We start from the raw sequence: 25882 nt of genomic DNA, 5'->3' as shown, positions 1-25882 counted from the left end.
CTGTGTGCCTGTTATATACTCCATGGCTGCTATATACTGCGTGGGCTGTGCTATATACTACGTGCACTGTGTTATATACTGCGTGGTCTGTGTTATATACTACGTCGCCTGTGTTATATACTGCGTGGCTGCTATATACTGCATGGGCTGTGTTATATAGTACGTGGGCTGTGTTATATACTGTTTGGGCTGTGTTATATACTGCGTGGCTGCTATATACTGCACGGGCAGTGTTATATAGTACGTGGGCTGTGTTATATACTGTTTGGGCTGTGTTATATACTGTGTGGCCTGTATTAACGCATCTAGTATTCTACAATATGTATGTATGTATGTATATAGCAGCCACATAGTATATAGCACAGGCCACGTAGTATTTGTCTGCTATATACTACATGGCTCCTATATACTTCGTGGCCTGTGCTATATACTATGTGGCTGCTATATACATACATACATACATATTCTAGAATACCCAATGCGTTAGAATCGTGCCACCATCTAGTTATACAATATGGAGGACTATGGTGTTCATTATTATACAATATGGAGGACTATGAAGTGTGCATTATACAATATGGAGGACTATGGAGTGTATATTATACAATATTGAGGACTATGGAGTGTGCATTATACAATATGGAGGACTATGGTGCTAATTATACAATATGGAGGACTATGGAGCATGCATTATACAATACAGAGGACTATGGTGTTCATTATACAATATGGAGGACTATGAGGTGTGCATTATACAATATGGAGGACTATGGAGTGTGAATTATGCAATATGGAGGACTATGGAGTGTGCATTATACAATATGGAGGACTATGGAGTATGCATTATGCTATATGGAGGACTATGGAGTGTGCATTATACAATATCGAGGACTATGGTGTTCATTATACAAGATGAAGGACTATGAGGTGTGCATTATACAATATGGAGGACTATGGGGTGTTCATTATACAATATTGAGGACTATGGAGTGTGCATTATACAATATAGAGGACTATGGTGTTCATTATACAATATGGAGGACTGTGGAGTGTGCATTATACATTATGGAGGACTATGGAGTGTGCATTATACAATATGGAGGACTATGGTGTTCATTATACAATATGGAGGACTATGGAGTGTGCATTATACAATATGGAGGACTATGGAGTGTGCATTATACAATATTGAGGACTATGGAGTGTGCATCTATATATATAAGAGGCATCGTGATTACTCGCGAATCCCGCCCCCTGCACAGTAGCTCCGCCCCCACCACATCACCACACACAATCCCGCCCCCACCCCATTACCATACACAATCCCGCCCCCCCACCACATCACCACACACAATCCCGCCAGCCCAACACATCCCCACACATAATCCCGCCCGCCCAACACATCACCACACATAATCCCACCCAACACATCACCACACATAATCCCGCCCCCCACCACATCACCACACATAATCCCGCCCCCCCAACACATCACCACACATAATCCCGCACCCCCACCCCATTACCAAACACAATCCCGCCCCCACCACATTACCACACACAATCTGCACCACATCACCACACATAATCCCCCCGCCCAACACATTACCACACATAATCCCGCCCCCAAACACATCACCATACATAATACCGCCCCCCCACCCCATTACCACACACAATCCCGCCCCCACCACATTACCACACACAATCCCGCCCGCCCAACACATCCCCACACATAATCCCGCCCGCCCAACACATCACCACACATAATCCCACCCAACACATCACCACACATAATCCCGCCCCCCACCACATCACCACACATAATCCCGCCCCCCAACACATCACCACACATAATCCCGCCCCCCACCCCATTACCAAACACAATCCCGCCCCCACCACATTACCACACACAATCCGCACCACATCACCACACATAATCCCGCCCGCCCAACACATTACCACACATAATCCCGCCCCCCAACACATCACCACACATAATACCGCCCCCCCACCCCATTACCACACACAATCCCGCCCCCACCACATTACCACACACAATCCACACCACATCACCACACATAATCCCGCCCCCCCACCCCATTACCACACACAATCCTGCCCCCACCACATTACCACACACAATCCACTCCACATCACCACACATAATCCCGCCCGCCCACCACATCACCACACATAATTCCGCCCCCACCACATCACGACACATAATCTCGCCCGCCCAACACATCACCACACATAATCTCGCCCCCCACCACATTACCACACACAATCTGCACCACATGACAACACACAATCCCGCCCCCACATCACCACACACAATCCCGCCCCCCCAACACATCACCACACATAATCCCGCCCCCAACACAATACCACACGTAATCCTGCCCCCCACCACATTACCACACACAATCTGCACCACATCACCACACACAATCTCGCCCCCCCACATCAGCAAACACAATCCCGCCCCCCCAACAAATCACCACACATAATCCCCCCCAACACATCACCACACATAATCCCGCCCGCCCAACACATTACCACACATAATCCCGCCCCCCAACACATCACCACACATAATCCCGCCCTCCCACCCCATTACCCCACACAATCCCACCCCCACCACATTACCACACACAATCCACACCACATCAACACACATAATTCCACCCCCCACCACATCACCACACAATCTCGCCTGCCCAACACATCACCACACATAATCCCGCCCCCCAAGACATCACCACACATAATCCCGTCCCCCACTACATTACCGCACACAATCTGCACCACATCACCAAACACAATCCCGCCCCCCACATCACCACACACAATCCCGCCCCCCAACACATCACCACACATAATCCCACCCCCCCACCACATTACCACACACAATCTGCACCACATCACCACACACAATACCGCCCCCCACCACATCACCACACACAATCCCGCCCCCCACTTCACACTCGCTAATCCTGCCCCCTGCACAGTAGCTCCACCCCCCACAACACCACACATAATCCCGCCCCCACCACATTACCACACACAATCCTGCCCCCACCACATTACCACACACAATCCCGCCCCCACCACATTACCACACACAATCCACACCACATCACCACACACAATCCCGCCCCCACCACATCACCACACATAATCCCGCCCTCCCCACCGCATCACCACACATAATCCCGCCCGCCCAACACATCACACATAATCCCGCCCCAACACATCACCGCATATAATCCTGCCCCCAACACATCACCACACATAATCCCGCCCCCCACCCCATTACCACACATAATCCTACCCCCCACCCCATTACCACACATAATCCTGCCTCCCCACCACATCACCAAGCATAATCCCGCCCCCCACCACATCACCACACATAATCCCGCCCCCCCACCACATTACCACAAATAATCCCGCCCCCTCACCACATTACCACACATAATCCCGCCCCCACCACATTACCACAGATAATCCCGCCCCCCACCACATTACCACACATAATCCCGCCCCCACCACATTACCACACATAATACCGTCCCCCACATTACCACACAAGGCTCCATCCACACACATTAACACACGAGACTCCATCCCCACACATTACCACACAATGCTCCGTCCTCACACATTACCACATGAGGCTGCGTCTCCACACATTACCACACGAGGCTCCGTCCCCACACATTACCACACGAGGCTCCGTCCCCACACATTACCACATGAGGCTCTGTTCCCCCACATTACCACACGAGGCTCCGTCCCCCCACATTACCACACGAGGCTCCGTCCCCACACATTACCACACGATGCTCCGTCCTCACACATTAACACACGAGGCTCCGTCCCCACACATTACCACAAGAGGCTTCGTCCCCACACATTACCACACGAGGCTCCGTCCTCACACATTACCACATGAGGCTCCATCCTCACACATTACCACACGAGGCTCCGTCCCCGCACATTACCATATGAGGCTCCGTCCCCCCACATTACCACATGATGCTCCGTCCTCACACATTAACACATGAGGCTCCGTCCCCCCACATTACCACATGAGGCTTCATCCCCACACATTATCACACGAGGCTCTGTCCTCACACATTACCACATTGAATGTTGTCATTACTTACTTTAGTTTAATCACCAGCAGCGTTAATTAGATAGCAATGAGCGTGCCGAGTGTTAGCTGGCTGGGAACAGCTAGTTATACAATATGGAGGACAATGGTGTTCATTATACAATATGGAGGACTATTGAGTGTGCATTATACAATATGGAGGACTATGGAGTGTGCATTATAAAATATGAAGGACTATGGAGTGTGCATTATACAACATGGAGGACAATGGTGTTCATTATTATACAATATGGAGGACTATGGATTGTGCATTATACAATATGGAGGACTATGGTGTTCATTATACAATATGGAGCACTATGAGGTGTGCATTATACAATATGGAGGACTATGGAGTGTGAATTATGCAATATGGAGGACTATGGAGTGTGCATTATATGATATGGAGGACTATGGAGTGTGCATTATGCAATATGGAGGACTATGGAGTGTGCATTATACAATATCGAGGACTATGGTGTTCATTATACAATATGGAGGACTATGTGGTGTGCATTATAAAATATGGAGGACTATGGAGTGTGCATTATACAATATGGAGGACTATGGAGTGTGCATTATACAATATTGAGGACTATGGAGTGTGCATTATACAATATGGAGGACTATGGTGTTCATTACACAATATGGAGGACTATGGAGTGTGCATTTTATACAATATGGAGGACTATGGAGTGTGCATTTTACAATATTGAGGACTATGGAGTGTGCATTTTAAAATATGGAGGACTATGGTGTTCATTATACAATATGGAGGACTATGGAGTGTGCATTATACAATATGGAGGACTATGGAGTGTGCATTATACAATATGGAGGACTATGGAGTGTGCATTATACAATATTGAGGACTATGGAGTGTGCATTATACAATATGGAGGGCTATGGTGTTCATTATACAATATGGAGGACTATGGAGTGTGCATTATACAATATGGAGGACTATGGAGTGTGCATTATACAATATTGAGGACTATGGAGTGTGCATTATACAATATGGAGGACTATGGTGTTCATTATACAATATGGAGGACTATGGAGTGTGCATTATACAATATGGAGGACTATGGAATGTGCATTATACAATATGGAGGACTATGGAGTGTGCATTATACAATATGGAGGACTATGGAGTGTGCATTATACAATATGGAGGACTATGGGGTGCATATTATACTATATGGAGCACTATGGGGTGTTTTATACTAAACAAACAAAATGTTTCCCATTCATCGAGTGGTTGGATTGTTAATGCTGGAATAAAAATCATTGTTTTCAGCAGCACATCGTACGGAGAAAACTGCAGATATGCTGCTGATAACATCATACTGTATGGAGACAGTTTGATCTACTAGTAATCGTTCTGTGCCAATCATTGTTCCTCAGCCGGTGTAAGGAGTCCTGTAAACAAGCGTCGAGCAACTTCAATATTGTTGATTGCGCTCATTTAACGGCCTGAACTCAGCGCATGTAAATACAGCCAACATGTTTCTGTGTGATGGTGCAATATGTCAGCATTTGGGGTCCCACTTTTAACTTTGTCTAAAACCGACCCTGCATCCTCCTTAGCACAGTGGATTCTGACTTAGCATTGTTGATGCGTCACAGATGCCATCTGAATATATGTGTCGGCTGACTAGCATTTACAAGCAAACATCACTTGTGATGCCAAAATTTAGATGCAAACATTAATCAGTGAAAGAAAACAGAGAAGGCAGACAGAGACTACATTATCTGTGTCTTCCCAGACTGATTATATCAGAATGAACAGTAAATGGGAGTTGGGCAACAGATCATGAGAACACAGTAATGGAGGGCACAAGCTCCTGTACAGCTGCAAGCCTTGTCCCGTCATAGCTGACCCAATTCAGAGCCTCCGTGCGGCACCAAACTGAAGATTGTGAGCGGGTTATAAGAGGAGCGGAAGAAAGGGATCTATACTATACTTATGGTACCACATCGGGAATCTAGTGGGATTTATTCCAAACTGAAGAATGGAAGAATAATGGATGAAAGGTATAATAGACTATCAAAGGAGCTAAAGCTTCATGTATTCTGCAAGATACATGGAGTCATAGTCCATATATGTAAAAAGTACAGAATAATATAATAATAATTTTATTTCTATAGCGCCAATATATTCCGCAGCACTTCACAATTTAGAGGGGACTTGTACAGAAAATAAAAGACATTACAGAATAACAAGAATCACATAAATCAACAGATACAGGGCCGCCATCAGGGCATTACTGTTCTGACTGGCGTATATGGCCCGATGACCAGAGGGGGCCCGCATCAGACCCCGTCTCTTCTGGTCATCAGGCCCCAGCAGCAGGATTCTTCCGGGGCAGAAACTGAACCTGCGTCCGAGAGGCAGGTTCAGTTAAACTCTATTGTCATGTGGGCCCGAACAATAGTTAAAAGCCGCCAGCCAATCAAAGGCTGGCAGCTGACGTCAGCGTGCATGTCGCTGGCATATGATGTCATTGTCATTCGCCGGCGAGTGCGCGCTTGAACTGCATGGAGGGAACATCGACACAGAGCATGGCAAGGTAAGGAGAAAGTTTTTTAAATTTTTATTGAAAGCGGCAGGGGGGCAGGATGGGAGACACGAGGGAAGGATGGGAGACACGGGAGCAGGATGGGAGACACAGGGGGAAGAATAGAGACACGGGGCAAGAATGGAGCCACAGGGGGCAAGTATGGAGCCACAGGGGGCAAGAATGGAGACACAGGGGGAAGAATAGAGACACAGGGGGAAGGATGGAGACACAGGGGGCAAGAATGGAGACACAGGGGGGAAGAATGGAGACACAGGGGGGAAGAATAGAGACACAGGGGGAAGAAAGGAGACACATGGGGCAAGAATGGAGACACATGAGGCAAGAATGGAGACAGGGGAAAGAATGGAGACACATGGGGAAGAATGGAGACAAAGGGGGCAAGAATGGAGGCAGGGGGAAGAATGGAGACACAGGGGGAAGAATGGAGACACAGGGGGAAGAATGGAGACACGGGGCAAGAATGGAGACACAGGGAGCAAGAATGGAGACATAGAGGGCAAGAATGGAGACACGGGGTAAGAATGGAGACATGGGAAGAATGGAGACACAGGGGGAAGAATGGAGATACAGGGGGAAGAATGGAGACACAGGGGCAAGTATGGAGACACAGGGGAAGAATGGAGACACAGGGGGCAAGAATGGAGGCACAGGGGACAAGAATGGAGACACCGGGCAAGAATGGAGGCACAGGGGGCAAGAATGAAGACACATGAGGCAAGAATGGAGACACATGGGGCAAGAATGGAGACACAGGGGGCAGGATTGGGACACAGGGTGGCAGGATGGAGACAGATGGGGCAGGATCATGGGTCAGTATGGAGACACATGGTGCAGGATCATGGGGCAGAATGTAGACATGGGGCAGGATGGAGACACATGGTGCAGGATGGATACAATGGAGACAGATGGGGCAGGATCATGGGGCAGAAGGGGCAGGATCACGGGGCAGATGGGGCAGAATCATGGGATATCACATGGGGCAGAATGGATACTGATGAGGGCAGGATGGGAGAACATATGGGGCTAGGATGGGAGAACATATGGCTGGAGCCAGGAATGAGACACACAGATGCCAGGATAGGGGATATTATTAACATAGGGGTTAATTAATGGATATTATTACTGCAGTTATGTATTTATTTTATTTTTTGAGGATACTGTTTTAAATGGGGGGCAGTCCTGTTACTGTGCAGAGCGACACTATGTTGCCTTTTTTCTTCATCTGGTGTAGTGTAGAAGTTGGGGAAAAAATAAGTAATGTGTTGTGCAAGCAGTGCTCTAGATAACTGTGTTATTTCCTGCAGAGACGAGCCCTGGCTGGAAGACGTAATGGCGGCTTGTGCTGGATGAAGATGAAAAGCAAAGATGAAGGACTTCACCTATAGATGTCACTGGTGAGTCAGTGTGTTACCTGTATACTGACACTATACACTGTATACTATATACAGCGGTCCTGTCTGCAATGTCACCAGAGATCACTGCATTACCTTTACACTGACACTATATACAGAACTCCTGTGTGTAATGTCATTGATCACTGTATAACTTGTACAATATATACAGCGCTCGTGTGTATAATGTAACTGTTGATCACTGTATTACCTGTACACTGATACTGTATACAGAGCTCCTGTGTATAATGTCACTGGTGATCACTGTATTACCTGTGCACTATATACAGAGCTCCTGTGTATAATGTCACCGGTGATCACTACATTACCTGTACACTGTAAACTATATACAGAGCTCCTGTGTATAATGTCATCGGTAATCACTGTATTACCTGTACACAGACACTGCATACTAAGTACAGATCTCCTGTGTATAATGGCACTTACAGTGATATTAGTATTGTTTTTTATTAATGATCAGTGTTGTAGTATTCAGTCACTATGTGGTGGTAATATGTTGTCATGCCATGGTGTGGCGGTATTTGTTCCTTGAATGTGCTGTTATTTTGTCACTATTTGGTGGTAATATGTGGTCTGGTCATGGTGTGGTGGTATTTGTTCCTTGTACAGTATGTGCTATTATTTGGTCACAATGTGGTGGTAATATGTGGTCTGGATATGGTGTGGTGGTATTTGTTCCTTGTATGTGGTATTATAGGTAACTATGTGGTGGTAATATGGTGTCTTGTCATGGTGCGGTGGTATTTGTCCCTTGTATGTGATATTATTGGTCATTTTAAAAATTGAAAAATAAATAAATAAAAATATACCAAAAATTGTATTGGATATTTTAACAAATAATTAATAGGATAGAGTAAAGTAGTGCTTGGCCAAAAGTGTCTACCTTGTCATGGTGGCGGCTTAAAAAATCTTTTGGCTAAAGCAAAAGCTGCTGGCTATATGTGTGATCTGGTGATGGGAACTGTTAATGTGTGATTGGTGAGAAGTGGGGTTTTTCCAAGAGAGAGCGGTGGGGCTGTGGACAGTTTGAGGGGTGGAGCCTGGGTGGAGTCTCAAGGGGGCCCCGAAAAGTTTGCCAGTATGGGACACAAAATTCCTAGTGGCAGCTCTGAACAGATACCAAGAGGAATGAGGGCTCTGCAGCTCGCAAACTTACAATCTATGAGGAAATAGGGGAGACACGAAAGGTGGATGGTAACAATTGCTTTCATTGTATGGTCCAGCAATTAATGTAATAAATCGGGTGTTCCCATAATGCTGTATGAACCGGTTACCAACCAATATGTGTAAAAGTACAGACACAGAGGGCTATTAAACGCATAAAGGGTGTGGGGACAGATGATACAAGGGTCAAATTTTGAATGTGCAATACAGAGATAGTTAGATAAATGTGTTGAGGCGGTAGGCCAGTCTGAAGAAATACATTTTTAGGGCACACTTAAAACTGTGGGTATTGGGGATTAATCGAATTGTCCTGGGTAGCGCATTCCAAAAAACTGGAGCAGCACATGAGAAGTCTTGGATACGGTAGTGGGAGGTTCTGATTATTGAGGATTAGTGTTGAGCATTCCGATACCGCAAGTATCGGGTATCGGCCGATATTTGCTGTATCGGAATTCCGATACCGAGATCCGATATTTTTGTGGTATCGGGTATCGGTATCGAAACAACATTAATGTGTAAAATAAAGAATTAAAATAAAAAATATTGCTATATTCACCTCTCTGACGCAGCCTGGACCTCACCGAGGGAACCGGCAGCGTTGTTTGCTTAAAATTCGCGCGTTTCCTTCCTTACGTGAAGTCCCGGCTTGTGATTGGTCGCGTGCCGCCCATGTGACCACGACGCGACCAATCACAGCAAGCCGTGACGTAATTTCAGGTCCTTCAGGATTTTAAAATTACGTTCCGGCTTTGTGATTGGTCGCGTCGCGGTCACATGGGCGACGCGACCAATCACAAGCCGTGACGTCACGGGAGGCAGGACAAGCGCGCATTTTAAAATGCGCGTGTGTCCAGCCTCCCGTGACGTCACGGCTTGTGATTGGTCGCGTCGCCCATGTGACCGCGACGCGACCAATCACAAAGCCGGAACGTAATTTTAAAATCCTGAAGGACCTGAAATTACGTCACGGCTTGCTGTGATTGGTCGCGTCGCGGCCACATGGGCGGCACGCGACCAATCACAAGCCGGGACTTCACGTAATTAAGGAAACGCGCAAATTTTAAGCAAACAACGCTGCCGGTTCCCTCGGTAAGCTCCAGGCTGCGTCGGAGAGGTGAGTATAGCAATATTTTTTATTTAAATTCTTTCTTTTACACATTAATATGGATCCCAGGGCCTGAAGGAGAGTTTCCTCTCCTTCAGACCCTGGGAACCATCAGGAATACCGTCCGATACTTGAGTCCCATTGACTTGTATTGGTATCGGGTATCGGTATCGGATTGGATCCGATACTTTGCCGGTATCGGACGATACTTTCCGATACCGATACTTTTAAGTATCGGACGGTATCGCTCAACACTATTGAGGATATTAATATTTGATCATTAGCAGAATGGAGGGCACGGGTAGGGTGGTAGACTGAGATGAGGGAGGAGATGTAGGGTGGTGCTGAACCGTGGAGAGCTTTGTGGGGGAGAGTGATAAGTTTATATTGAACTTTGGAGTGGATGAGTAACCAGTGCAGTGACTGGCACAGGGTAGGGGCATCAATGTAACGGTTGGGGTTGCTGATATTGTGGGTCCACATGGGGTCATGATGAGTAAGGCTCCTTCTTTTTTCAGTGGTAACTCCTTCCCCTATTACCATACCATCTCTGCACTTGCACATGTGCTTTGAATTTTTTGCTGACATGAACTAGTTATTGATGGTAGACATGGTGAAGATATATATGATATATGAACCCAGGTCAGATGCACATGCACTTTATTAGCTTTACTTTCAGTGTAGACTTAGGACATGTTTACAATGTTGACATTAGTCTCCTCATAAATTCTTAGCTCATGTCATTACATGGGGATAGGGATATACTATGATCTCTACATAATTTTCTTTACATGTTTAGGACTCACCACTCTTGCCCAGTACATTTTGTGGTCCATTTGCTATAAACACCTGTGTTTTTGTTTTTTGTTGACTGTTTTTATAATGTTGTTTATTGGTTTTGCCGTCTGTGTTATATATTGATTAAATAAACTTTGATGTATTTTTCACATATATGGATTACGACTCCATGTCTCCTGCAGAAATTATTAATTAGGGAGCGTCCTAGTGAAATACCCACAACAGCCTGGATTTGAGGCATTAGGTTGCATGAATTATTTAATGTGTCCTGCCATCCTCCCATGGCCGGCGTTAGGGGCAGGCAGGCTAGGCAGCTGCCTAGGGTCACCACTATATATGTTTTCCAGATGTACTATGTATGTTTTCCAGATGATATTGATTTCATGGCTTCATGTATTGTGCTTTTAGTTTCAGATAACGTTTTAGAATAAGATGTTCTTTGTGTGTACAAATTATAATTTTCAGTTGTCTCTGAGCTAGTGGATGGAGCATGACTGATGTCTCCCATACACAGCACATCGAGACATGAAGAATTCCTGCTCTCCTGTCTGTATGTAGCACATCTTCACAGCCATTGTTAAGAGGGGGTAAATTTGGCATCTGCTGATAATCCCAATGATTAGACCCCTACTCCCTATTCCTGCGCATTACATTTCTTGTTATCATCATAACCTCTGGTGCCTCTTTACCTTGTTAGAGCTTTTTCTTCTCTATGAAAGAAGGGACTCAAAAGTGAAAAAAGAACAAAAAGGAAAATAATTAAAAAGGAAAATAACAATTCTGCAACCCCTTGAAGCATAAGGTCTTGTCCTGGTTTCTAATTTGGGAAAGGTTTCTGTTTCAGCAATTCTCTTCCAGACAGAATAAATGTATCCCTTGGTAACAGGCTAAGTAAGAGAGTAGAGAAGGGGAAGAAAAAATAAAGGAAAAGAAGTACATGTAGGTATTTTAAATCTCCTGGGTGTTTTTTTTTTTACTTTTTTTGTTTGTTTGCACCTTATTCAACTTCCTATTTACATTTTTTTGTTAAGTCACTTTCTTTATGTGGTCATCTTGTTGTTTTTTTAGTTTGCCCTATGGAAAGAGTTTAGATTTTTCAAATAATTTTGCTTGAATCGTTTACGACTTTTCAAAAAAGTTGTAAATTTTGTTAAAATGTGCTCCACCCTCCCCCTCCCCTGGAGTGATTTATGTATGACATATATTTTGGTGCAAATTTTGCGTCATTTTAGAGCAATATGCAACTTTTGCAATAAATAGTCGCAAAACAGGTAAAAGACAAAAATAAAGAGCGCTGGCTATTAAACAGACAAAACCTAAGATGGAAATAAAATGGGCAAATACCCTGCTGTAAGTAACACATAACAGTGCATATAAATAACATAGGGTACTTAGTAAACACTGTTTGTGGTTTTTTTTTAAAAAAAGAGTAAGGGTATGTGCACACTTTCAAAATTTATTGCAGAAATTTCCTGACAAAAACCGGACATTTCTGCCAGAAATCCGCATGCGGTTTTTTGCGTTTTTGACTAATTTTTTGCACATTTTTGATGCATTTTTTGGGCGTTTTTTTCGCGTTTTTCCCAATGCATTAAATAGCGGGAAAAACGCAAAAAATCCACAAAATTGATGAACATGCTGCATTCTAAATGATAGGATGCATATGTATGCGTTTTTAATGCGTTTTTATCGTGTTTTTATCGCGAAAAAGCGCAAAAAATCCTGAACGTGTGCACATACCCTTAAAACCATCCCACCGCTTCAAGGTGTACCCAAATCGGGAGGTTCCTAGCCCGTTGCTAATATTAAAACCTCACCATGTGACAAAAAATGACCTCCGTGTGAATAATGGCAGAGCAGGACTGAAGCCCGCATAGTCCTGCATTCAGAGCTTTTTCTTCCATTCTAGAAAAAAATGGAACCCAGACAGACCCCACAATAATCAGTGGGGACCCACTGTTTCTGTTCGCATAACCAATGCAACAGATCACTTAGTCGGTTTGTCTATCCCAAAAAAATAGATGAGAAGTCTGAGTTCAGATGGCCAGGCAGATGTTTGTAGAGTAAAAATGCTCAGGTATTATCCTCATATGAATATGTTCTGTGCCTTTTATGTTCTTCACATAACGAGACAGCTTTTTCCCAACTTGAAGTTAACAATGAATATGCCAACAGCAACAAGGGATCATGTAAAATATATATATATATATATATATATATATATATATATATATATATGTATATATATATTTGGCACAAAATGCACACTTTTGATAGGGAAAGTTTGTCCCCGGGCCCAGTATAGTGATAGGGGTGTAGTGTCCATAGTTGGCCATTAGAGGGGGCACTGTAGTGTATAGTTAGAGTAGGAGGGGCACAGTGGGATAAGAATAGTTAGGTTTCCTGGTTTTAGTCAGTCGGGGCCTGGGCGCCCGTGCAGCTCTCAGGGCTGCCTAGCCTGAAGTCACTGTGCCCCGCAACATTAAAGAAAGGGGCCCAGCATAGAACAGCACACTAAAGATTCCTCAAGGAGGAAAGGAGTACGGAAACGCTGCAGACGCAGCTAAAGGAATCGGTCCCCATAGAGAAAGAAAGAAGATTGTTCATCCGGGCAGCACAAGCAAGATGTGGCAGATCTTTGCCTGGGCAGCAGTTCTTAGAACTGGGGTGAAGCAGTGTAGGACTCCCCCATGTGCGGCAAGAATTTCGGAGGGAACAGATTCTGCAGGACCGGAAGATACAGTCCGACCCGGGGCTGAGCGTAGTGAAGGAAAGGACAGAGAAGGGACAGAAAGGAAGAAATCAACTGTGCTACTTGAAGTGCCTGTATGCGAACAAGCTGTGCTGAGTAAAAGAGTTAACATTGAAGTTAAGCCGGAGTGGGTCTCCTTTACTGTGGAGCCGTCTGTGAGGAATCCATCCCCGTACCGGGCAAGTCCAGATGGTGCAGAGAGCCAGCTACAGGGTACTGTAACAGAGAGATGTGATCTTATGCAGGAGGGGGTCCAGGGAGTGATACAGGGATTGCTGCCGGCCATGGCTACCTCCCTGGCTCCCCCTTCCTACAGGTACATGTCATACGTGTTTCCAGCGTTACTGCCCCGAATCATAACCACCATTAAGGGCGGTAATGCTCTAAACCAACTTTTCTGAAAATTTTACAAAATTTGACTCAGAACCAGGGAGGAATCCAGAGCACCCACCACACAAGGGATACAGACTTACTTTTGTGGGCTTAATATGCAGTAATAAGTTCCCTTTTGTTAAGCAATTGGGGAAAACTGCAAATTGAAGCTAAAAAATTTAACAATTTTTCATTTTGCAAAGAATAAACGTTTCCTTTTTTTGCCTAAACTACAGTAGTATATCTCTTTAAGCTTGGACAATGGCTTTAATTGTAGAATACCCGCTGCGGATCAGCAGCCCAATCATCAGTCAGTGTCCTGCTCCCTGCTTTGATCTCTCGACATTTCTGAACTTTGTTGGAGAATGGAAAGTTCACCCGAACTTCACTTTTTTTAAAAAAAATAAATTTACTTGGAGATAAGATGGTTTGTCATCATCACAGATCCAATTTACATGCAAATTGCTATTTTCCCGGTGTGTCCTTTGATTGTAAAGTAATTATAGCACTATCATTAGTCAAGCAAATAAACATAATTAGGTTACAAACATAAAAACTCGGTAAACCAGAAGAAAGGGACCGCGCACTCATTTTTCATGGGCTATAAACAAATAAAATGCAATAGGACCGAACGGTTTTTACAGACACATTTTCCTTTAATATTTCAATATAATTCTTTTATTAGCACACAATCGTGGCACGCAATGTCGTTGATGCACTGCGGCTCGTTAACCCGTGTTTTTTCTTGGGTGTATTATGCTCTCTTGATTAAGATAAATAAAAACACTCCAGTCGCTGATTGTATTATTACGTTTGTGAATTTTCCACGTTTTTATCTAGATATTATACCCAAGCGGCAACTGTGGACAAAAAGGAAAGTTAAAGGTTAAAGACGGTTAAAGAGAAGGCATATTTTTTAGTGATCCATATTCTTTTATCTATTTTTTTTAATTTTCTGGTTGTATTTTTTTTATTTTATTCTGTGTATTTGGCTATCGTTCCTCAGTTCTTGTTAATAGCCACGTTGACTGCAGACAGAAATAAGGGAACATTTTTTGCTGCCTAAGAAAAAATTTAAATGGCGCCACCCCCTCCACTAAAAAAAGAATTGTCAATAATTGGGTGCTTTCACATTGCGCTCTGTGTTCTCATCGAGGCATACGTCCGAAATCCCCCGGGGTCCAGAAGCATGCACCGACTAGGCCAAAAGACTGTAATGGTGACGGCAGAGAGAACGTGCGCTCTGCATGCACTTTTTTTTCCCATACATATAGCTGCATGACGGCTTGTTTTCTGCGGGATGAGTTGTACTTTTGAACATCACCAATAATTTTACCATAAAGCGTACTGGAAAGTGGGGAAAAAAAATCCAAGTGAATTGAAATTGCATGAAAAAAAAATGCAATTCCACAATTGTTTTTGTGGCGTTTTATTTACCACTAGATGGTGGCCCGATTCTAACGTATCGGGTATTCTAGAACATGTAGGTAGTATGTAGCACAGGCTACGTACCATATTGCACAGTGACGTAGTATATAACACAACCGACGTAGTATATAACATAGCTACGTAGTATATAACAGAGCTACGTAGTATGTAACACAGCGTACGTAGTATATAGAAGAGCTACGTAGTATATAACACAGCCACGTAGTGTATTGCACAGGTATCTACTATATAATTGTCTAAGGGTCACTTCCGTCTTTCTGTCCTTCTGTCTGTCACGGATATTCATTGGTCGCTGCCTCTGTCTGTCTTGGAAATCCAAGTCACTGATTGGTCACGGCAAAATGGCCATGACCAATCAGCGACGGGCACAGTCCAGCGGCAAAATAGCCGCTCCTTCCTCCTCGCAGTCAGTGCCCGCTCCATACTCCCCTCCACTCAGCGCTCACACAGGGTTAATGGCAGCGGTAACGGACCGCGTTATGCCGTGGGTAACGCACTCCGTTACCGCTGCTATTAACCCTGTGTGACCAACTTTTTACTATTGATGCTTTCTATGCAGCATCAATAGTAAAAAGATCTAATGTTAAAAATAATAAAAAAATAAAAAATTGTTATATACTCACCGTCCGTCAGCCCCTCGGATCCAGAACTGGCATTTCCCGCTCCTCGCGACGCTCCGGTGACCGCTCCATGCATTGCGGTCTCGCGAGATGATGATGTAGCGGTCTCGCAAGACCGCTACGTCATCATCTCGCGAGACCACAATGCACTCTTGGGGCCGGAGCGCGTGAGGAGAGTCGGTAACCGCTTTGCCTGGATCCGGGGCCAACTGAAGGTGAGTATATAACTTTTTTTTATTTTAATTCTTTTTTTTAACAGGGATATGATATCCACACTGCTATATAATACGTGGGCTGTGCAATATACTACGTGGGCTGTGCAATATACTACGTGGGCTGGGCAATATAATACGTGGGCTGTGCAATATACTACGTGGGCTGCGCAATATACTACGTGGGCTGTGCAATATACCACATGGGCTGTGCAATATAATACGTGGGCTGTGCAATATACTATGTGGGCTGTGCAATATACTACGTGGGCTGGGCAATATAATACGTGGGCTGTGCAATATACTACGTGGGCTGCGCAATATACTACGTGGGCTGCGCAATATACTACGTGGGCTGTGCAATATACCACATGGGCTGTGCAATATAATACGTGGGCTGTGCAATATACTACGTGGGCTGCGCAATATACTACGTGAGCTGTGCAATATACTACGTGGGCTGCTATATACTACATGGGCTGTGCAATATACTACGTGGGCTGCTATATACTACGTGGGCTGTGCAATATACTACGTGGGCTGCGCAATATACTACATGGGCTGTGCAATATACTACGTGGGCTGTGCAATATAATACGTGAGCTGTGCAATATACTACGTGGGCTGCTATATACTACATGGGCTGTGCAATATACTACGTGGGCTGCTATATACTATGTGGGCTGTGCAATATACTACGTGGGCTGTGCAATGTACTACGTGAGCTGTGTTATGTACTATGTGGGCTGTGCAATATAAAGCGTGGGCTGCGCTATATACTACATGGGCTGTGCAATATACTACGTGGGCTGTGCAATATACTACGTGGGCTGTGTTATACACTACGTGGCCTGTGTTATACCCTACGTGGCCTGTGTTATACACTACGTGGGCTGTGTTATACACTACGTGGCCTGTGTTATACACTACGTGGGCTGTGTTATACACTACGTGGGCTGTGTTATATACTGCGTGCGTGGGCTGTTATATACTACGTGAGCGGTGTTATATGCTACGTGGGCTGTTATAAACTACGTGGCTGTGTTATATGCTATGTGGGCTGTTATACACTCCATGGGCTGTGCTATATACTACGTGGCTGTGCTATATACTCCGTGGGCTGTGTTATATACTATGTGGCTGTGCTATATACTCCGTGGGCTGTGGTATATACTCCGTGGGCTATGCAATATACTACGTGGCTGTGCTATTTACTACGTGGGTTGTTATATACTACATGGCCGGCCGCGAACAATCAGCGACAGGCGCAGTCCGGCCGCGAATTGGCGCGGGGTTTGAACCACGCTTCGCTAATTGGTCGCGGCCGGCCGAATCCTGTGTATTCAATGTATTATTCTAAAATCTTCATAAATAAACTACATACATATTCTAGAATACCCAATGTGTTAGAATCGGGCTACCATCTAGTCTACTATATAATTGTCTAAGGGTCACTTCCGTCTTTCTGTCTGTCTGTCCTTCTGTCTGTCACGGATATTCATTGGACGCGGCCTCTGTCTGTCATGGAATCCAAGTCACTGATTGGTCTCGCCAGCTGCCTGTCATGGCTGCCGCGACAAATCAGCGACGGCCACAGTCCGATTAGTCCCTCCCTAGTCCCCTGCAGTCAGTGCCCGGCGCCCGCTCCATACTCCCCGCAGTCACCGCTCACACAGGGTTAATGCCAGCGGTAACGGACCGCGTTATGCCATGGGTAACTCACTCCGTTACCACTGCTATTAACCCTGTGTGACCAAGTTTTTACTATTGATGCTGCCTATGCAGCGTCAATAGTAAAAAGATCTAATGTTAAAAATAATAAAAAAAATAAAAATCATTATATACTCACCTTCCGCCGCCTTTCCCGCTCCTCGCGACGCTCCGGTAATCGCTCCATGCAAGCGGCAGGTTCCGCTGGCAAGGATGGTATGCGCGAAGGACCTGCCATGACGTCACGGTCATGTGACCGCGACGTCATCACAGGTCCTGCGCGCCTGCGCAAGAAGGACCTGCCATAGCTACATATCTGTGCAATACACTACGTGGCTGTGTTATATACTACGTAACTCTGCTATATACTACGTAGCTATGTTATATACTACGTCGGTTGTGTTATACACTATATCACTGTGCAATTTAGTACGTAGCCTGTGCTATATACTACCTACATATTCTAGAATACCCGATACGTTAGAATCGGGCCACCATCTAGTGTAGTATATTGGTCAGCCACGTAGTATATAGCAGAGCCACGTAGTATATAACATAGCCACGTAGTATATTGTAGAGCCACGTAGTATATTGTAGAGCCACGTAGTATATTGCACAGGCACGTAGTATATTGCACAGCCATGTAGTATATAACACAGTCACGTAGTGTATTGCACAGCTATGTAGTGTATTGCACAGCTATGTAGTGTATTGCACAGCTATGTATTATATTGGTCAGCGACGTAGTATATAGCAGAGCCACGTATTATATAACATAGCCACGTAGTATATTGTAGAGGCACGTAGTATATTGCATAGCTACGCAGTATATTGCACAGTCGACGTAGTATATAACAGAACCGACACAGCCACATAGTATATTGCACAGCTACGTAGTATATAACACAGAGCACGTAGTATATTGCATAGCCACGTTGTATATTGCACAGTCACGTTGTATATTGCCCAGCTACATAGTATATAGCACAGAGATGTAGTATATAACAGAGCCCACGCAGTATGTAACACAGCCCACGTAGTATATAGCAATGTGGCCACTATATGCATGATTAAAAAAGACTTAAAATAAAAAATAAGCATATACTCACCTTCCGAAGGCCCCTTGAAGTCCTGGCGCCTGTGTACGGTGCATGCGGCAGCTTCCGGTCCCAGGGTTGGTATGAGCGCAGGACCTGTGATGACGTCGCGGTCACATGACCGTGACGTCATGGCAGGTCCTTCTCGCATAGCATCCTTGGCACCGGAACCTGACGCTTGCACTGCCATGACAGCGCGTGACGTCGGAAGGTGAGAATAAGCTTTTTTTTTATTATTATTATTTGTAACATTAGATCTTTTTACTATTGATGCTGCAGAGGCAGCATCAATAGTAAAAAGTTGGTCACACAGGGTTAATAGTTGCGTTAACGGAGTGCGTTACACCGCGGCATAACGCGGTCCGTTAACGCTGCCATTAATCCTGTGTGAGCGTTGACTGGAGGGGATTATGGAGCGGGCACTGACTGTGGGGAGGAAGGAGGGCCATTTTGCCACCGGACTGTGCCGGTCGCTGATTGGTCGTGGCTGTTTTGCCGTGACCAATCAGCGACTTGGATTTCCATGAAAGACAGAGGCCGCGACCAATGAATATCCGTGACAGACAGACGGACAGAAGGACAGACGGAAGTGACTCTTAGACAATTATATAGGAGATGTTCACTATATGGTAAAACTGAGTGGGCAATATGATTCTCCTGGTCGTTATGATTACACAGATACCAAACATGTATAGTTTTTTATTTTTCATTTTAAGTAAGTGGTGAAAAAAATGTGGAAATTTGTAAAAAAATTGTTGCTTTTGTCGCTATATTCCAAAACCCGTAATGCTTTCATGTTTCATGATCTGGGGTTGTTTGATGGCTTATTTTTTGTGCCCTGAGCTGATATTTAACTGATAATATTTTGGGATAGATACAATATTTTGATCTCCTTTTATTGCATTTTATTTCAATATTGTAGTCGCCCAAAAAAAAGTAATTCTGGCAATTTAATTCCTTTTTTTTTTAATTTTATCGTTTACTGATCAGATTTATTTATTTTATATTTTGATAGATCAGACAATTAGGAAAGCAGCGATACCAAATATGTGTATTTTAAATTTTTTCTAATTGTTTTATTTTAATGAGGCAAAAGGGGGGTGATTTGAACTTTTGTGTTTTTTGTTTTTTTTCATATATTTAAAAAATGTTTCTTTCCCCTTTCTTTGTATTTAATAGTCTCCTTAGGGGACTTGAAGCTGTGATTGTCCAATCGCTTGTGCTGTACATAGCAGGGCTGGTTTTCACATGAGGTTTGTAATAACAGGCACGGGGATCATCAGTAGACCCCCGGCTGTCTTGACAACCCAGAGCCATGTCATGACAAGGCTGAGGGGAGTGTTGAAGGATGCGCCCTTCTACCGGCGTGTGTTAGATGCAGCTGTAAGAAACTAACAGTGGAAATCAACAGGTTAACAGCCACGGGCAAAGTTTCACCTGCCGCTGTGAAAGGCACGATGGCTGGTTAAATTGGCCATCATGTACGAGGAAAGATGCAGTCTCGATTTTTGACTTACATGTATGTCAAAAGTCATGAAGGGATTAAATATATGATACCAAGAAATAAACCATGCGCATTTATACTGTGTACCAGCAGTGAAATAACTTCATACATATAGTGAGTAAAGTGCAAACATAATTATATGGCATAAATATAAATATATAACAGCAGTGAATTAACCACAATCATACACACATCCCACATATATGCGCCACCAGTAACCAAACTGCATACAGAAATACGAACTGCAAACACAAATATATAATAGCAGTGAATTAACCGCAATCATACACACATCCCACATCTATGTGCCAGCAGTAACCAAACTGCATACAGAAATACAAACTGCAAACACAAATATATAACAGCAGTGAATTAACCGCAATCATACACACATCCTGTTAGGGTTGGCGGAACGCACCGAATATATTTATTAATGAGATAGGTGCGTTCGCAACCCGGGATCCACCGTGCAGGAAAGAACCTGCTGCTAAGTAAGGCGGTGAAGTAAATTAGAATAAACGAACTCTGTTACTTCACAGAGCCCGTAGTAAAGAGAACGCTGTGCCCTGTTTAGCTCACAGGGAACACAGCTACTGAGTAGAGCCGACAGTGGTCATGCAGTCCCAACCAAACACGCTGCTCCTCTCCGGTGGAGCCGGAATTCTAATGGCTATTAGCCAGCCCTGAATTCACTCATGAGAAACTCCTCGCCGGAGGTGCCAGCATTCTATGGGCTTATTTCAGCCGGGTCCCTGACCACACACAGGACCACACTGGCGCTGAGCTCGTACATATTTGATACTAGCGCATGGCCATGCGGTCATGAGAACCTTTTATAGTTGTAGCACCTACAGGACCTTCCAAGAAGGACCAATGGAAGTTGCTGCAGTACCTGAGCATGTGACCCTAGATCTCCAATGAGAGATCTTGCCCTGGGCATGCTCAGTGTGTGCAAAGCGGGACTTAGTCCCAGAAAAGCCTGCTCGCTGCAGACCAGTGCAGGGTACAATAGTAAAGCCTGGAGAGGCAGCAGTAACTCTTTGCACAGTATCCGATTCAGTGAGACGCTGGGACCGACGTCTCCGCTGAGCAGGCTCCACTGCAGCCGATGCAGAATGGGAGACCGCAGCAGACATGGTTCGAGATTCCCCCTGTGCAGCAGCAGGAACTTGACTCCTAACACATCCCACATATATGTACCACCAGTAACCAAACTGCATACACAAATACGAACTGCAAACACAAATATATAACAGCAGTGAATTAACCGCAATCATACACACATCCCACATATATACATGCGCCAGCAGTAACCAAACTGCATACAGAAATACAAACTACAAAAACAAATATATAACAGCAGTGAATTAACCACAATCATACACACATCCCACATATATATATATGCGCCAGCAGTAATCAAACTTCATACAGAAATATGAACTGTAAGCACAAATATATAACAGCAGTGAAATAAAGGGGTTGTCCGGTCCAAACCGATAAGTCTGCAGTCACTCCAGACTTCCAACACATGCATTGTTAGCTGGAGAGATTTGCCGGTTTCTGACCCAGGACCGGAGGGTTTGTATGAGTTATACATACTCACCCAGTGGGCGTGGCCTCAATCTTAATACACTTGTATGGAGCGAGGCCACACCCTCTAGTCAGCCCCGCCCACTGATCGACCGTGTCACTAGACGTGCGCGGCCTCGCTCCAATGTAAAGAAAACAAGAATGCAATAATCACAAACATCAAATATTGACTGTCAGATTTGTCCTTTGTTCACATGGATTTCTCCAGAATCTCTGACTCTTTTGATAATATTCTGTACTGTAGATGGTGGGATATTCAATGTCTGCAGTTTTATGTTAAGGGGCATTTTTCTGATATTGCTCCAGAATTTTCAGACTCAGTTATTCACAGACCGGTGACCTCTGACCATCTTGGTTTCTGAGAGACTCTGCCTCTCTAACATTCTCTTTTTATACACAATCATATGATGTCATTTACATGAATATTGATCTAGTTGTTTTTTATTATTATTCGCACTTACGTTTCCAGCTTTCTGTTAACCCTGTCCCAACTTTTTTTGAAAAGTGATAGTTATCAATCTCTAGATGAGTTAATTGTTAAATTAGCTAAAAGTAGTGCTGGGGGAGTAACAGCTGAGCTCATTATTTTTACAAGTTGGTAAGCAGTAAAAAATTATTCGCAGGAAACCCTTGTAAAATATATACAATTGTAGATTACAAATATATATGCACTGTACACACAAATGGTGCAACAAATGTTCATTACTTACACGTCATTTAAAGGGAATCTTTGCTATGTAATCTGACAGCAGTATGATGTAGAGGCAGGGACCTTGATTCCTGCTATGTATCATTTAATTTACTGGGTGCAGCAGTTGTGATACAATCACAGTTTTCTCTGCTGCAGATCTAGCAGAGCTCTGAATGCTGAGCTCTGTATAACCCCGCCCACACCACTGATTGGCTGCTTTCTGTGTACACTTCATATAAGCTGTTAATCAGTAATGGCGAATGCTTGGACCAGGAGGCACAAGACACCTAGTCCTGCCATGATAATCTCCTGCTGATAAAACACTGGTTTTATTGACACAGCAAAACAAAGTCCAGTAAGTGACATATCCCTGTAATCAGGGTCTCTGCCCCTACATCATGCTGCTCTCAGATTACACAGGAAAAACCTGCTGGCAAATTCCCTTTAAATACACATACAGACATATACGGTACATACATTCAGAAATGACTGGGATGTTGTTTTACAATTACTCCTGTCTGAAGCCACTCACTATACTTCCGGGTGTATTAGTGTAGGGAGCATCATCAGCACAAACACCCTCGGGGCGCTTCCAGGCTAATTTGCATGTGAGTTCATAGCTTAATTCCTTAGCGCTGACACATCAAATTACTACAAGACAGGTATTATTTTTATCGTTATTCTACAACTTATACAGTCATACCACTAGTTTTAGTAGTAAAGTCATAGCGGCAAATTCTCTTTAAGGAAAAACTGTGAAAGTTTTAATCATTCTATTCAAAAGTAAAGTAACAATTTATCATGCGTTATATGTGCTAACCAGATCTTCATAACATTTACTTTTCCCAAGGCTGAGTTTTTCAGGTTACCACTCTTTCATGTTGCTCGTCTTCAAGTAGATTACTGGGGGGATACAGATTGGGCATCAGAAATCCAAATACGATCAGATTGGACATTAGTGCCATCTGGAGGTAATTAATAGGAACTACATCACATAACCAAGAAAGTTGATTATACCATTATTTTAATTACCTTCTTTATTGAACCAGCCCCCTCCCCCAATTCTGTAGACTTGCAAAAATAGACGATTATCTGCAGGCAGTATGTAAAATGAGCAATTCATACATAATTCTTCCACATTTTGGATAACTATAATAACGGTGACACAAATATTTATGGATTAACTCATAATCAGCCAATGTCTCAGTTCCTAAAAGTGCAACTCAGGGACACTGCATTTATAGCATCGCATTTTGTCACTATCTGCTATTGACTTCATATCATCATGGAGATCCCATCACCACCATTCACAATTAAAGATCTGAGAAAATGGAGACAGTATCTTTCGAGCCTTTAAAGGGAAACTATCACCAGGTTTTTGCTACCCCATCTGAGAACAGCAGAGACCCCGATTCCAGTGATATAGTTACATAGTTACATAGTTATTTAGGTTGAAGGAAGACTGTAAGTCCATCTAGTTCAACCCATAGCCTAACCTAACATGCCCTAACATGTTGATCCAGAGGAAGGCAAAAAAAAACCATGTGGCAAAGAGTAACTCCACCATGGGGAAAAAAATTCCTTCCCGACTCCACATACGGCAATCAGACTAGTTCCCTGGATCAACGCCTTATCAAGGAATCTAGTGTATATACCCTGTAACATTATACTTTTCCAGAAAGGTATCCAGTCCCCTCTTAAATTTAATTAATGAATCACTCCTTAACCCAGCAGGAAGTACAGCGGCGTCTAAAAATAACTAAAATTGACAAATCTCCGGGCCCGGATGGGATACACCCCCGAGTACTGCAGGAACTAAGTACAGTCATTGATAGACCATTATTTTTAATCTTTAAAGACTCCATAATAACAGGGTCTGTACCACAGGACTGGCGTATAGCAAATGTGGTGCCAATATTCAAAAAAGGGGCAAAAACTGAACTCGGTAATTATAGGCCAGTAAGCTTAACCTCTACTGTGGGTAAAATCCTGGAGGGCATTCTAAGGGATGCTATACTGGAGTATCTGAAGAGGAATAACCTCATGACCCAGTATCAGCACGGGTTTACTAGGGACCGATCATGTCAGACTAATTTGATCAGCTTCTATGAAGAGGTAAGTTCCGGACTGGACCAAGGGAACCCAATGGACGTAGTATATATGGACTTTTCCAAAGCTTTTGATACGGTGCCACACAAAAGGTTGTTACATAAAATGAGAGTAATGGGGATAGGGGAAAATATGTGTAAGTGGGTTGAGAGCTGGCTCAGGGATCGGAAACAAAGGGTGGTTATTAATGGAGCACACTCGGACTGGGTCACGGTTAGCAGTGGGGTAACACAGGGGTCAGTATTGGGCCCTCTTCTTTTTAACATATTTATTAATGACCTTGTAGGGGGCATTCAGAGTAGAATTTCAATATTTGCAGATGACACTAAACTCTGCAGGGTAATCAATACAGGGGAGGACAATTTTATATTACAGGATGATTTATGTAAACTAGAAGCTTGGGCTGATAAATGGCAAATGAGCTTTAATGGGGATAAATGTAAGGTCATGCACTTGGGTAGAAGTAATAAGATGTATAACTATGTGCTTAATTCTAAAACTCTGGGCAAAACCGTCAATGAAAAAGACCTGGGTGTATGGGTGGATG

Source organism: Ranitomeya variabilis, chromosome 6 (genome assembly GCF_051348905.1).
Source record: "Ranitomeya variabilis isolate aRanVar5 chromosome 6, aRanVar5.hap1, whole genome shotgun sequence".
Taxonomy (NCBI): domain Eukaryota; kingdom Metazoa; phylum Chordata; class Amphibia; order Anura; family Dendrobatidae; genus Ranitomeya; species Ranitomeya variabilis.
Note: the sequence above shows the minus strand (reverse complement) of the source record.